Source organism: Gorilla gorilla, chromosome 9, assembly GCF_029281585.2.
Source record: "Gorilla gorilla gorilla isolate KB3781 chromosome 9, NHGRI_mGorGor1-v2.1_pri, whole genome shotgun sequence".
NCBI lineage: Eukaryota > Metazoa > Chordata > Mammalia > Primates > Hominidae > Gorilla > Gorilla gorilla.
The window spans coordinates 66,411,711-66,423,998 of NC_073233.2; the positions used below are offsets into that span (position 1 = coordinate 66,411,711).

A 12,288-nucleotide genomic window follows, 5' to 3' on the forward strand; every position below is an offset into this window, starting at 1 on the left:
TTCTAATAGTTTTCATCATGCCATGCAAGTAATTTGCTGTTTTGTGTAAGCAGAAAAAAAGAATACATTCTGCAAATCAAACCTCATTCAGATCTTTCCCACTACCTTGCTTTTACTGCAGCTACTTGAATGGGAAGGAGAGGAAGATTATGCCTACATAATCTGACCACAGTCTCACAGAGTGAGTTTGTTACAACTCTTCCAGAAATTTCTGAGTTGCAGCTTGTAATGCAGACCTTGTACTAAGTTGGCAAAAAATTCTGATGTCAGTTCCAGTGGAATCTAACCCTGGACTCACTTGAGCCCACAGCAAGTTAAAGGTTACAATGAGTTATGTTCATACCACTGCACTCCAGTCTGGGTAACAGAGTGTCTCTAAATACAAAACAAAACAAAAACTCTAAACAGAATTTTATAAAGTCACATGAACATAAGCAAGTCTGAACAAAATCTCTATGTGCCTCAATAGGGGAAGATAACATAAAATATGATCCAACAGAGTGATGCAACCCTAAGGCATTAACATAATGCCTACAGACATAATATATAATATGTATAGACACATGGGAGAGTGTTCAAATAAAATGAGAAAATATAGTACACAAAACAGTTCACATACAACACATAAAGTTCAAATTTAAGAGAGAACAAAGGCAAACAGGAATAAATAAGTAAATGGTGGTAGTACTATTGTAGATTAAATCTTTAGAGTAAAATTTGTTTTCTGTATAATTTAAATAAACAAAAAATCTTGTCTGTAATCTTGTCTTATTGATCTACTTATTTCCTCTCTCACTTTCAGTGCAACAAACTTCTTAGTAGTAGTGTAAGGAAAAAACTGCCTCCCTTATAATGTGACCAGGATTAAAAATAGTATTTTTTCTGGTGTCTCCACACACTCAGTATTCTATTCATCCACCTGCTTCCAAGAAGCTCTCAGATCTTTCTTTATTCATTTATTAGTCCAGAGCACAAACTTCTAAGGATTTTCATGGTAGCTAGCAAATTGCCATTGACAAAATAGTTGTCAGATATGTGTTTCTTAAGTGGAAGTTACTCCTTTTCCTTGAGCATAGTTGTCTGCATATTCTGAGCATAACACAATACGGACACTTTAATTTGACTCACTTAAGTGGAAGAGGTGTCACAAAGCAATAATTACATTAAAAAAATTTTTTATTGTGGATATTTAAAGTATACAATATGATGTTATGAGAGCATACAGATAGTGAAAACATTACCATTATGAAGCAAATTAATATATCTATTACTTCACATAGTTACTTATTTTTTGTTGTTGTTTTTATGTAAAGAGCAGCTAAACTCCACTCATGTAGCATGGATCCCATATACAATGCAATTCTATTAACTATAGTTCTCATGTTGTACATTAGATCTCTAGACTTGTTCATCCTATGTATCTGATACTTTGTAATGAGTCCTCACCTGAAAAGCTAGTCTCTGCAGATGTTTCCGGGAAGAAACGATGAGCAACACCCTTCTGGGAGATGAAATTTCTCCCTGATGCAGCCAGTTCAGCAGAGTCTCGCAGAGTAAATTTTGATACACCACCTCCAGAAATTTCTGAGCTTTGGCTTGTAATGTGGACCTTGTACTAGGCTGGCAAAAGAATCTGGTGTCAGTTCTAGTGGAATTCAGCCCTGCCTCTCACGGGCCCATGTTGAAGTAATTGGCTCTGCATGGTTGAGAGGCTGGCTGTATGCCCCTGAGCTTCTCTTTTTAAAACATCACAATGCTTTTTGTCCTCACAGGTCATGGAAATACCATGAAAACCAAAGCTGTGTGAAACCAACAGGCCAGATACTGCAAGGAGGGTCAGATTATGCAGGCACTACCCTCACCTCTTTCCCATTCAAGTATCTGTAATAGAAGCAAGGCAGTGGGAAAGATATGAATGATATCTGATTTGCAGAATGCAATAAAATAGCAAATTACTTGCATGGAGTGATGAAAGCTGTTAGAATCTTCCTTTTTAAAGACAAGTTGTGCCCCCTCCCACGCCCATTTTGAAGCTGCAGTGAAACATTCTGACAATGATTCAATGTGAGCACTTCTTAGTCTCACTTTTATAGAGAAGGACCATTGAGATCTCAGCATGGTTGAACTGGTTAGATGTTAAGCCCAGAGCTTTTTCACTCCGAAGTCCTAATTACTATACTTTCCACTTGCTCAGAAAAGAAAGGAGGGTTCACAGCAAAGATAATTTGAGCCTCAATTTCACTGTGTAAAACAGCCAAGATGGGGAGTTTGACACTCTCCAGGTCCTTGTTCTCACCACCTCATTCCCAGGTTAGTAAATATCTTTATTGTAGAGGAAGCAACAGACACTCTAATCAGAGGAGCAGGGACACAAGAGGCTAGGTTGAGAAAGAGGGACAAAAAGTGTGTGTGTGTTCCTTCACTTAACGGATCAGCACAGAGCAAGTTTTCACATTTTTCTCTGTACTGTCTAGGAGCCCTGCCACTCCTAGAACATTAATTCTCCATCTTTTCCCCTGAGATTGAAGTCATTATAACCTTCCATTACTCTTTCTTCAAAGCCACTGAGATTGTTCTATCATTTATTAACCCAGTGGATCTCTTGACTCCAATAGGGTTCATATCTCACAAAGGATATATCTAACTGCAACAAAAGAGTGGGGTACTCCTTTATCCCAAGCCCAGAAACCAGACCCCTCCTATTCTGTCACTTTAGCTCCTACACTCACACAGCCAGGCAATAGACCAGGATTCAGTGGTGTCTCTCACCCTCAAATCTTTGACTAGAGTCTCTTAACCTCCCTGGGCTGTTGCCCTAGCTGTAAAAAGTGTGTTGTACTAGGTAACCAAGGATTTTTCTTGCTTTTGTTTGACTCTGTGGTTCTCATTCTTACTATGTTATATGTGATAACAGACATAAACTTCACACATTTTGGGATCAGATACAAGGGAAAAGGTTCGGGAGCTCCAGCATCAGTCTTAGTATTCTAAGTGGTTTTTCTCTGGGGTCTGAATTGAAGTGCTAGCAATGATGACAGAGGTAGCATAGCAGAGTGGCTTGCAGCAAGCATGACCACCCCCAAACTAACAGGCTGACATCTTGATTGTACGACTTACCTATTGTGTGACCTTGAGCAAATGATTTCACCTTTTCTTGCCTCCATTTCTGTATCAATAAAGGGAATTAAATAATTCCCCTTAGGAATCTTTGCAGGTTCTTAAAGAAAAATTAAGTGGTCCTCCTGTGTCCTTTCTTACCTAAGCAGGGCCTATGCTTAATTGGAATTCAGGATACTTGATTGCCCATGCCCTCAGATCCCTAATGAATTTCAGAACGTGAATGATTTTGTAGTTTATTCAGATTTTTCTCATCACTACTGTGGGAGCAATGCTTTTTCCAGCCTTATAAACCCTAAGTAGCATCAGAACTAAGATTGTCTTTTCTTAATTTAGATATGTATAGTCATAATTGCTTAGACAACTTCCCGATATATGGTAAGCACATAGAAATGCTTTATTTAGTAAAGAATTATTTAATACAGTGCATTATGCATATACAAATGCGTGCATGAAATATTTAGTGAATATTTTTTCCCTAAGGTTCTAGGTCAAGTCAGTTTTCATAAGACTCATGAGACAGTGGAGAGAAAAATTTATATTGCAGAAATATATGTACACTGCCCCCTGCCCCTTGCAAAAAGACTCTTAATAACTCCCTTAATTCATTACATGTCAAAAATCTATTTTGGACTTTTTAGACTAGTTTATTCTATATATTAGTGCACACATACTTGCATCACAGTGTCGGATAAGGTTTGCCTCCATATGGAACATCTGTTACTCAGAAATTATACCTGATAACACTATATTAAAATATAGTCAAATGAGCCAGGCATGGTACGGTGGTGCATGCCTGTTAGTCCCAGCCACTCAGGATGGTAAGCAGAAGGATTGCTTGAGCCTGGGAGTTTGAGACCAGGCTGGGCAACATAGCAAGACCCTGTCTCTAAAAATAAAAAATAAACATATAGCCACATAGCCAAATACTAACACATAACTTGATAACTGATCAAAGGAACTGAAGCAAATCACCTCCATCTTCTCAGAAGCTGATTTTGGAGTGTAAAAGAAGAACTTCTATTGTATGAGCTGGTAATCAACATGGAAGTTTCCAGAGATGAGAAAACCCCACCAGGCTTACTTCAAAATGTTCAAAAGTTGTTCCCCTCTTACCCTGGAGAGAAAGAGTTCTAAACTGTGAAAATAACAAAAAATCCCAAAATATATTATTTCTTGAAGACTTGTTGAAGGAAGTGACTGCAACTTAGTATCTAAAAGAGAAGTGCATTACTTAGTGCTTTTCAGGCTGATGGTGTGACAGAAGGGAAAATTCTCTCTTGTCCTGGTTAAACAGGCCCTGTATGCTTGAGGCGGGGCTTTCTCAGCATCCCTATTTCTGATCCCCATGACAACCAATCTCAGCCTTGTCTCTATGGCAGATATCACATAACAGAGTGTTATCTACCCATTTACACAATGCTTGTATAACCATTGCCTCTTGGACTAAATAATTTGTTTTTTATTTCAAAAGTTCGTAAGTGGAAATAGCTTGCCTTGAATCTCAGATGAGACTTTAGACCTTTAGACTTTTGAGTTGGTTCTGGAACAAGTTAGGACTTTTGGAAACTATTGGGATGGAATGATTATATTTTGCAATGTGAAAAGGACGTTTGACTTGGGAGGCCGGAGAAGGAATACTATGGATTAGATATGCTTTGTTTGCTCCCTCCAAATCTCACATTGAAATCTGATCCCCAGTGTTGGAGGTGGGGCCTGGTGAGAGGTGTCTGATCTTGGGGCAGATCCTTCATGAATGGCTTGGTGCCATTTTTGTGGTAACAGGTGAGTTCTCACTCTATTAGTTCCCACAGAACTGATTGTTAAAAACAGCCTGGCACCTCCCCCATCTCTATCTCTTGCTTCCTCACTCCCATGTGATCTCTGCACACACCAGTTCCCTTTCACCTTATGCCATGTGTGGAAGTAGCCTGATGCCCTCACCAGAAGAAGGTGCTGGCACCATACTTCTTGTACAGCCTGCATAACCATGAGACAAGTAAATCTCTTTTATTCCTAAATTATCCAGCCTCCAGCATTCCTTAATAGCAAAGCAAATCGTCTAAGACACTACCACACCCCCATGGTGGCATACACTTACTAATGTTAGAATAGGATCCTGAGCTGAGGACAATCTCCTGCCCCTATAGAGGTAGAAAACCTTTATGCATTTTACCCATCTCTAGCAATACTGGGTCTTTATTTGTGCCTTGAAGGTGGCAGGGTTTGTGGCCCATTCACCAGCAGACTAAGGGTTTTACTTTATAGGAGAAAAGAATCCAGGCAGGAGTTGGGCTTCATGTCTTTTTCTCATGACATTCCCTCCAGAACCAAGGGAGGCACTTTCTGGTTTTCTGCTTGTCTCTAATACTTAATGTTGGCACCTGGGGAAGGTCCATGCAAAAATACATGAGTAGGTGGAATTGCTCTTGTGTCTGAGGCTCCCAGAAGTTCTGTATTCTCATGGTAGCTAAGATTTGGCCTTCAGCAATTGAATAAAATTTTAACTAATTTTAAAAATTTACTTGCATGGAAGCCACCTTCTTCTTGTACTCTACCACAGTTGAGAAAGTACAGGTATCCTTTCTTATTTCAGAAATTCCTGCCTTTTTTTTTTTTGAAATTTAGAAACTTGGTTACCCTGTACCTTCTTATACCTAAAGAGTTTCAGAACATGTGTGGTTTTTGTAGTTTGTCCAGCCTTGTCTTATCATCAGGGTGAAAACAATGCTTTTTCCACCTTTTAAATCCTAGGAAGAAACAGTATTAAGGCTGTATTTTCTTAATTGAGATATGCATTCTTCCATCTTACTGGTGCCATTAATCCAGGTATGACATGAAGGGTTAGCAATGATTGGAAAAAATTGTTCAATTACTCATAACTGGTTAGACTATATAATTTACACTGATTATTCTGATCGGTAAGGGGACAGTTTATGGTCTCAGTTATTTATTTTGTCAACTAAATTAAAGGATAAAATAACATGACCATCCTACATGGGCACTTTCTATGTGTAGGATCATTCATTATCATGAATCCATTCTGCCAGTTATGCTGCATACTTAAAGGTTTTTTCACTTCAGGTTCTTTGTAAGGAGAAAAAATCTATTAAAGATATCGAACAGCCAAACACTCAGAATGGTCTGAGATGCTCAGAGGACAAATAATCATTATCCTTCATTGGCACAGAAGAGCCAGAGTCCCATGACTGTAAAGAAGATCTCAGATGCTTCACAAGAGAGTAATCAACTTTAGTGGGGCTGCAAGATTATTTTCTCTGGGTTTTGACATGACAAACACTCTCAGTTACATCCCAAGAATATTTGTATCTCATTTTCTCGCACAGGGACATTTCCTGTACTTATATTGTTTACAAAAGGTGCATTGTTGGTAAGGTTAATGTAATATACTATTGTCTTGGTCTGTTCAGGCTGCTGTAACAAAAATACTATAAACTGGGTGGCTTAGACAGCAAACATTTGTTTCTCACAGTTCTGGAAACTGAAAAGTTGAAAATCAAAAGGTCACAATACTGACTGTCTGGTGAGGGTTTGCTTCCTGGTTCATAGACTGCCATCCTCTTGATGTGTTCTCCCTTGACAGAAAGAATGAGAGAGAGAGAGAGAGCTCTGGGGTCTCTTTAATAAGTCCACTAATTCCATTCAGAAGGACTCCACCTTCATGACCTAATTACCTCATAAAAGTCCCACCTCCTAATACCAACTTATTGGGGTTTACGATTACAACATATAAATTTTAAGAAAAACAGATATTCAGTCCATAACAGCCATTATTTCATTCTCAGGGATTTCTATGCTTAATATGTTGCACTTCTATTTATTTTGTTAAAAATTATTAATGGTTCATATGTATGAGTTTCTTCATTATTTGACTTACAGTATCTTTAAAAACAAAAATATCATTAAAAACTGACAAAAGAAAAATATCTATTGAGGTTGAAGTGATTCATATGATGAGGTTGAGTCATGTTATTTGCATAAATAGAGTTGTAGCAACCTTACCCTAGATGTTTATCTATAGTTATATTAAGGCAATTTTTGATTAAAATATTCTTAATCAAAATTTATTTTAGAAGCGTCAATTGCAAATATGGCCATTAATTGTTTTTTCCCATTGTTGTCCTATTCCATAATTTTCTAAATTGGCTGTATTTACAATAGTTTGGGATATCTAAATTATAGACTGGTCATATTGAGGTCATTAATATTAGTATGTATAACATTGTAAAAAATAAAAATTGTATGACTTCAAATCAGTAAAAAGTTTAAAAGACTCAAAAAATTAAAAAAATAAACAACAAAGTATGTAAAGGAGAGTGTGACAATCAGTGTTTCTGCACAACTGGAATAATCTGATTCTGGGTGAAATCTGTCAGTTTCAATGAAGGTGTCTTTCTGTTGTTGGACATATTGGGTCTACAGTCAATTTCTATGAACTGTTCTCTTTCAGAGATTCTGTGGAGAATCTTATATTAAGATTTCTAGTTGATGTAACTTTCCAATTACTTTTCATGGAGGATAATGTCATTTTAGTTGAGAAACATGTATTTAGGGATTACTTAATTGCAGTTTAACAGCCATACTTACAGAAAAATTACCCTGATAAGGCCACTTCCATCAAAGCTCAAGGGCTGTCTTTTTCTAATGCATTTTCCACCTGATTTCAGGTGATGTCAGGGCTAAATAAATGGTTAACAAGAAAATCCATCTGATGCCTGTTGATGCTGGGGCCAAGTATATTGGGCTAGTTATCTTACATCAGTTTATGTCATGGGAATTAAGTATGGTTAGAGATATTTCTAGATAAATTGGTTTTTGGTGACTAGCTAATAAGTTGATACTATGTGACTTTGTGAAAGAGAGTAATGAAGGGCCATAGAGCTAAAGGTAGTAGTTTAGGTCAAGGAAATTTACAAATGTCTGATAATTTAATTCCTGTTCTAATATTCAAAAATTCTAAATAAAATAATAATAGACCCCAGCAACACATGAAATTATTTAATTAATATCATCAACATACAGATCCCAAGATATCAACAAATCTTAATCAGAATAAACACAAACCTAGAAATATGCTTTAATTAGCATATTTAATTATTTCTAAAAACCAAAGATAAAATGAAAATCTTAATAACAATCAGAGTTAGCAAGATAGCAGAATAGGATGTCTGTGTCCCCAACATCATAGCACCCAAATATCTGAAGCAAACATTGACAGAACTAAAGGGGGAAATAAATAGCAAAACAATAATAACGGGATTTCAATATCCCACTATCAATAATAAATAGAACATCCAGACAGAAGATTAATAAGAAAATGGAGAACTTCTGAAAACTCCTAGTTCCAAAATTGCAATGTAGAGGCAAGCTGGCTTCTCTACCCTACCCCCCGCCCCCCCACACACACACAAACAAACAAACAAATATACAGCACCAGAAACTACACTAGCAACAACCCAGAGCTCAAGTATGAGGATGAGACAGTTCCTGGGGCAACAGAGAAGTAGAAAGACTTTGAGAAGATGTTAGGAGAATCAGACTTGCACATCCACAATGCCCCTCCCCACCATTCTGCCAGGCACACAGAAAATCTCCTACCAACTCATGGTTTCAGCGCTGGAAATATTAAAACTGAGATGGTAAACCAGCTTCCTCACCTTCTTGGATTCCCTGGAAGCAGGCATGTCCTTCGTTTCAAGTGACAAGTGGCACCATAACTTCCTTAAGGGACAAATATCCATGAGGACAGGCAGAGATGAACAGGGGGTGTCTACCATCCATGGCCCTGGAAACTCTGCTCTGTAACTCAGCCAAAGGAGATGCCAAATCAGAGTGGCCGTAGGAGATTTGTTCCACAAGTCTCCTGAGAGCAAAAGCCTAGCCAGCCTTCCCATACTGCCAGATAATCCGTTTGGAAGGTCTTCTATTTGGGACAGGCAGTGCTTGGGCCAATTATTAATATTAGAGCTGAGGTAAACCTGGACTTAAGGCACCATGTAGAGTTGAAAAGGAGGCAGAGATCTAGTAGTGGAGATTCTGTAAACAAATACATTCAATAAAAACTAAACCAAGCCAGACAGAGAAAACTAATAAATAACTAGTCATTCAATGAAAAGACACAGACTTATAACCACAATAAACAACAGCAAACAAGGAATCATGACTTTCCCAAAAGGGCAGAGCAAAAATCTAGTGACTGACTCTAAGAAAACAGTGATTTGTGAACTCTTTGACTGCGAATTCAAAAGAGCAGTTTTAAAGAAACTCAGTGATCTCCAAGATAGTGATAGAGGCAGGAGGAAGACAAATGCCTAGGCAGATAAGGAGGGTTGCCTGGAGAATCTCCAACCTGCCCTACAAGTATTTACACCAGATGTTTTTGTGCAGATAAGGGAACCCACACAGGGTCTTGCCTGAACATTCCCACAAAAGACAGGAGGTCCACATGCAGTGGGGAAATGGGATGGAGCCACCAGAAATTCACACCTTATGCGGAGGAGGAGCCTGGCTCCTTCAGCTGTTGTGTGGTAGCCTGGTATTCAATTTGTGTGGTGGAAACCTGCATGCAGGACCCCTCTCTTTGCTGAGAGCTTTCCTTTCACTTAATAAATTCCACCCTCCTCACCTTTCAATGTGGCCACATGCCTAATTTTTCCTAGTCATGAGACAAGAACCTGAATTTAGCTGAACTCATGAGCAAAAAATCCTGCAACATTTTTGTGGCCAGTACAGGAATACATCAGAAGAGTGAAAAAAATGCAAACCCAAAAATCTCTTTCACTTTGTTTTCTGAGCTTTCTTGTCCTCAGACTTTTTCTGAAGTCAGGGGAAACTACCCCCACCCCAACCCCTGTCGCTCTCGGGGATCAGGATTGTCAGCCTCAGTGCAACCCAGTGTTTTCTAGGCATCTTCCTTCTGTTTTTCCAGGAGTGTAATGGCACCTATCTTTTCTTTTACAATATTGGGAGTGTTCCACCCCAACCCCAATGGCCACAGGTGCACATGGGAAGAACTGGTGAGTGGCAGCTTCCTGCCCCACTTCCCTTCTGGCTGGGGCACATGGCCATGTCTGCTGCATGTGCATGCGACATCCAACTGTTATGCAGGGCAGGACTGAGCCACAGCTGCTGCCAGAGCCCCAGAGTGGTCTCAGGGGCCAGAAGCCCTGAGCGACCAGCTGGCCATTATTCCCTGTCACGCATCCACAGGAGTCTTCTCCTCCCTGGCTGAGGGGTCCAGCTCAGTTGAAATTTTAATTGAAAGCAATTAAAAGTTTCTCTCCCTGTGGAGAAATCCATTTGCATAAGAATAATAGGCTTCTTCTCCCAGGCATCTTTATCTTTTCTCCAACTTGTCAGCAGTTAACACAGCCCTGCACTTAAGATTTTTTCCTCCGTTCTCTACCCTGCCAGCAGTTTTTTTTTTTTTTTAATTTTCTCCCCTAGGTCAAGAGTTAATGTGTTGGTGTGAAGGTAGTGCAGTTTTTGCCATTACTTAGAACAGTGGGGACCATGATTGCTTTTGCACCAACCTAGTAACACAGCCCTGTGAGTAGAGGAGGCTTCTCTATGCCAGTGTTTTTTGTTTTGTTTTTTTTTTCTTGAAAGGTTTTTTACCAGGTCAGACCCCAATTCACAAGTTTCCCATTTCATGGATAGAGGTCATGCTGGTATCCATGGCATAAATTAGGTTTAAGGACTTGAAGGTTATGGACAGCAGAAGGAAATGCAGTGCATGGGTAAGAGCCCATAATCCCACCTCCTAGGTTCCCTGTTAACATGGGTGAAAGTCACATTGGCACCCATGAGTGGCATCCTGTTGAGGTCACAGGGACTTAGTATATAAGGATGAAAGAAGGAAAGAGGACACGTTTTCCTTCTCTCCCTCACACACTCCAGGTATTTGCTAGGAAGAGTGAGGAATTATGGACAGATGGCTCCCCTCTTTCTAGATGAGTAGCCATTTATCTTCTGTCTGTACCCCTTTCAAATGCATCCTGAGTCCTGGGGCTCTTTTGAAAAAATGTCTTTTTTTTCCTTTTTCCCACTTGGTCCTGTCTTCCCAGATGGGTAATCGTGTTACTGTACTACAGGACATTCCCCTTGAATGCATCCCTCAAACTGGGAAAAGTTAATTTCCCAAATCTTAAACTGGTTGGGTTAGAATTAGGCTCAGAGGAAGGGAACCTAGAAGCCTGACATGCCAGCACAAGGGTAAAAGATTTTTTTACCAGTTGGAATTTTGGCCTGCCTCTTCCTGTGCAAACCAGCAAAAGGAATGGTAAGAATCACTGTTTATATTTGCTGTAAAGTTTTGATTAATGAAAATGGATTTATGAGGTTTGTCTTAAGCTGTAGCCAATCTGGTGTGCTTTGTATGTCCTTCTGTATAGTTCTGTCAGAAAGACTGGTATCTTAGGATAAGATGTGGGCCTAGGACCCTGTAAGCCCACTGCTCAAGTCAGCCTGGCAAAGTGGTCAGCAACAAATTTTGCTGCAGGCCTCCATCTTGTTTTACTTCCTTGGGAGCATGACCTGTAATGACATGGCAGTACTTTGTTTTAGCCTCTGCCATTTTGCAATAGTAGCCTGGGTTCATTCCCGGCTTAGGGAATGAGTACTTACTAGTTAATACCTGTGTGACTTTTGCCATTTGCTGATTCTATTCCCCTCCATGAACCATTTCTAGCTTCCTTTCTTGAATCTTTCCTTCTCTGAGCTACCTTTAAAGCTTCTAGATTTTGTAAAAACTGCTTGCCACCTCTTTGAGAATGTCTTACACACTCGCAGTTAAGTCATAATCTTAGTTGAGGTTTGTTGGTTTTGCCTCTGAGGTTACTTCTGGTAAAGTTCAAAAGCCAAAAATATCGGCTGCTTGGTGTGGCTAAAGTTGGGTAATAAGGAATTTAAAAGGGCTTTCTTAATGAGTGCTCAGTTTAACTAAAAGTGGATACCCAAGTTATGTAAAAATAATTATTCTTGCTGCACTTTATGCAAATAATCAGTCCAAGTATAAGACTAAAATCTCTTTTGCAAACAAGTCAGTCCTATCATAATTTGTTTTTAACAAAAATGAGGACTGGAGAGAGAGAAATTATGTTTCAAAACTTATCATACAGTTTTTATTAAATTCTAGACTCATTGGTTGTT

The 12,288-nt window shown here is 39.1% G+C and overlaps 1 protein-coding gene across 3 annotated transcripts in view; it reads right to left on the reverse strand.

Moving 5' to 3' along the window:
* The window catches only part of GLYAT (glycine-N-acyltransferase), a 66,291-nt gene that overhangs the window by 21,283 nt on the left and 32,720 nt on the right, over window positions 1–12,288 (reverse strand). Inside the window, exon 1 of one of the 3 annotated variants that reach the window (XM_004051228.5) lies at window positions 1,447–1,718. The exons of the other annotated variants lie outside the window; for them this stretch is intronic. The gene's annotated coding sequence lies outside the window, so the exon portion shown is untranslated. Of the gene's footprint in view, window positions 1–1,446; window positions 1,719–12,288 lie in introns of those variants that run through there. 3 annotated transcript variants of the gene reach the window in all.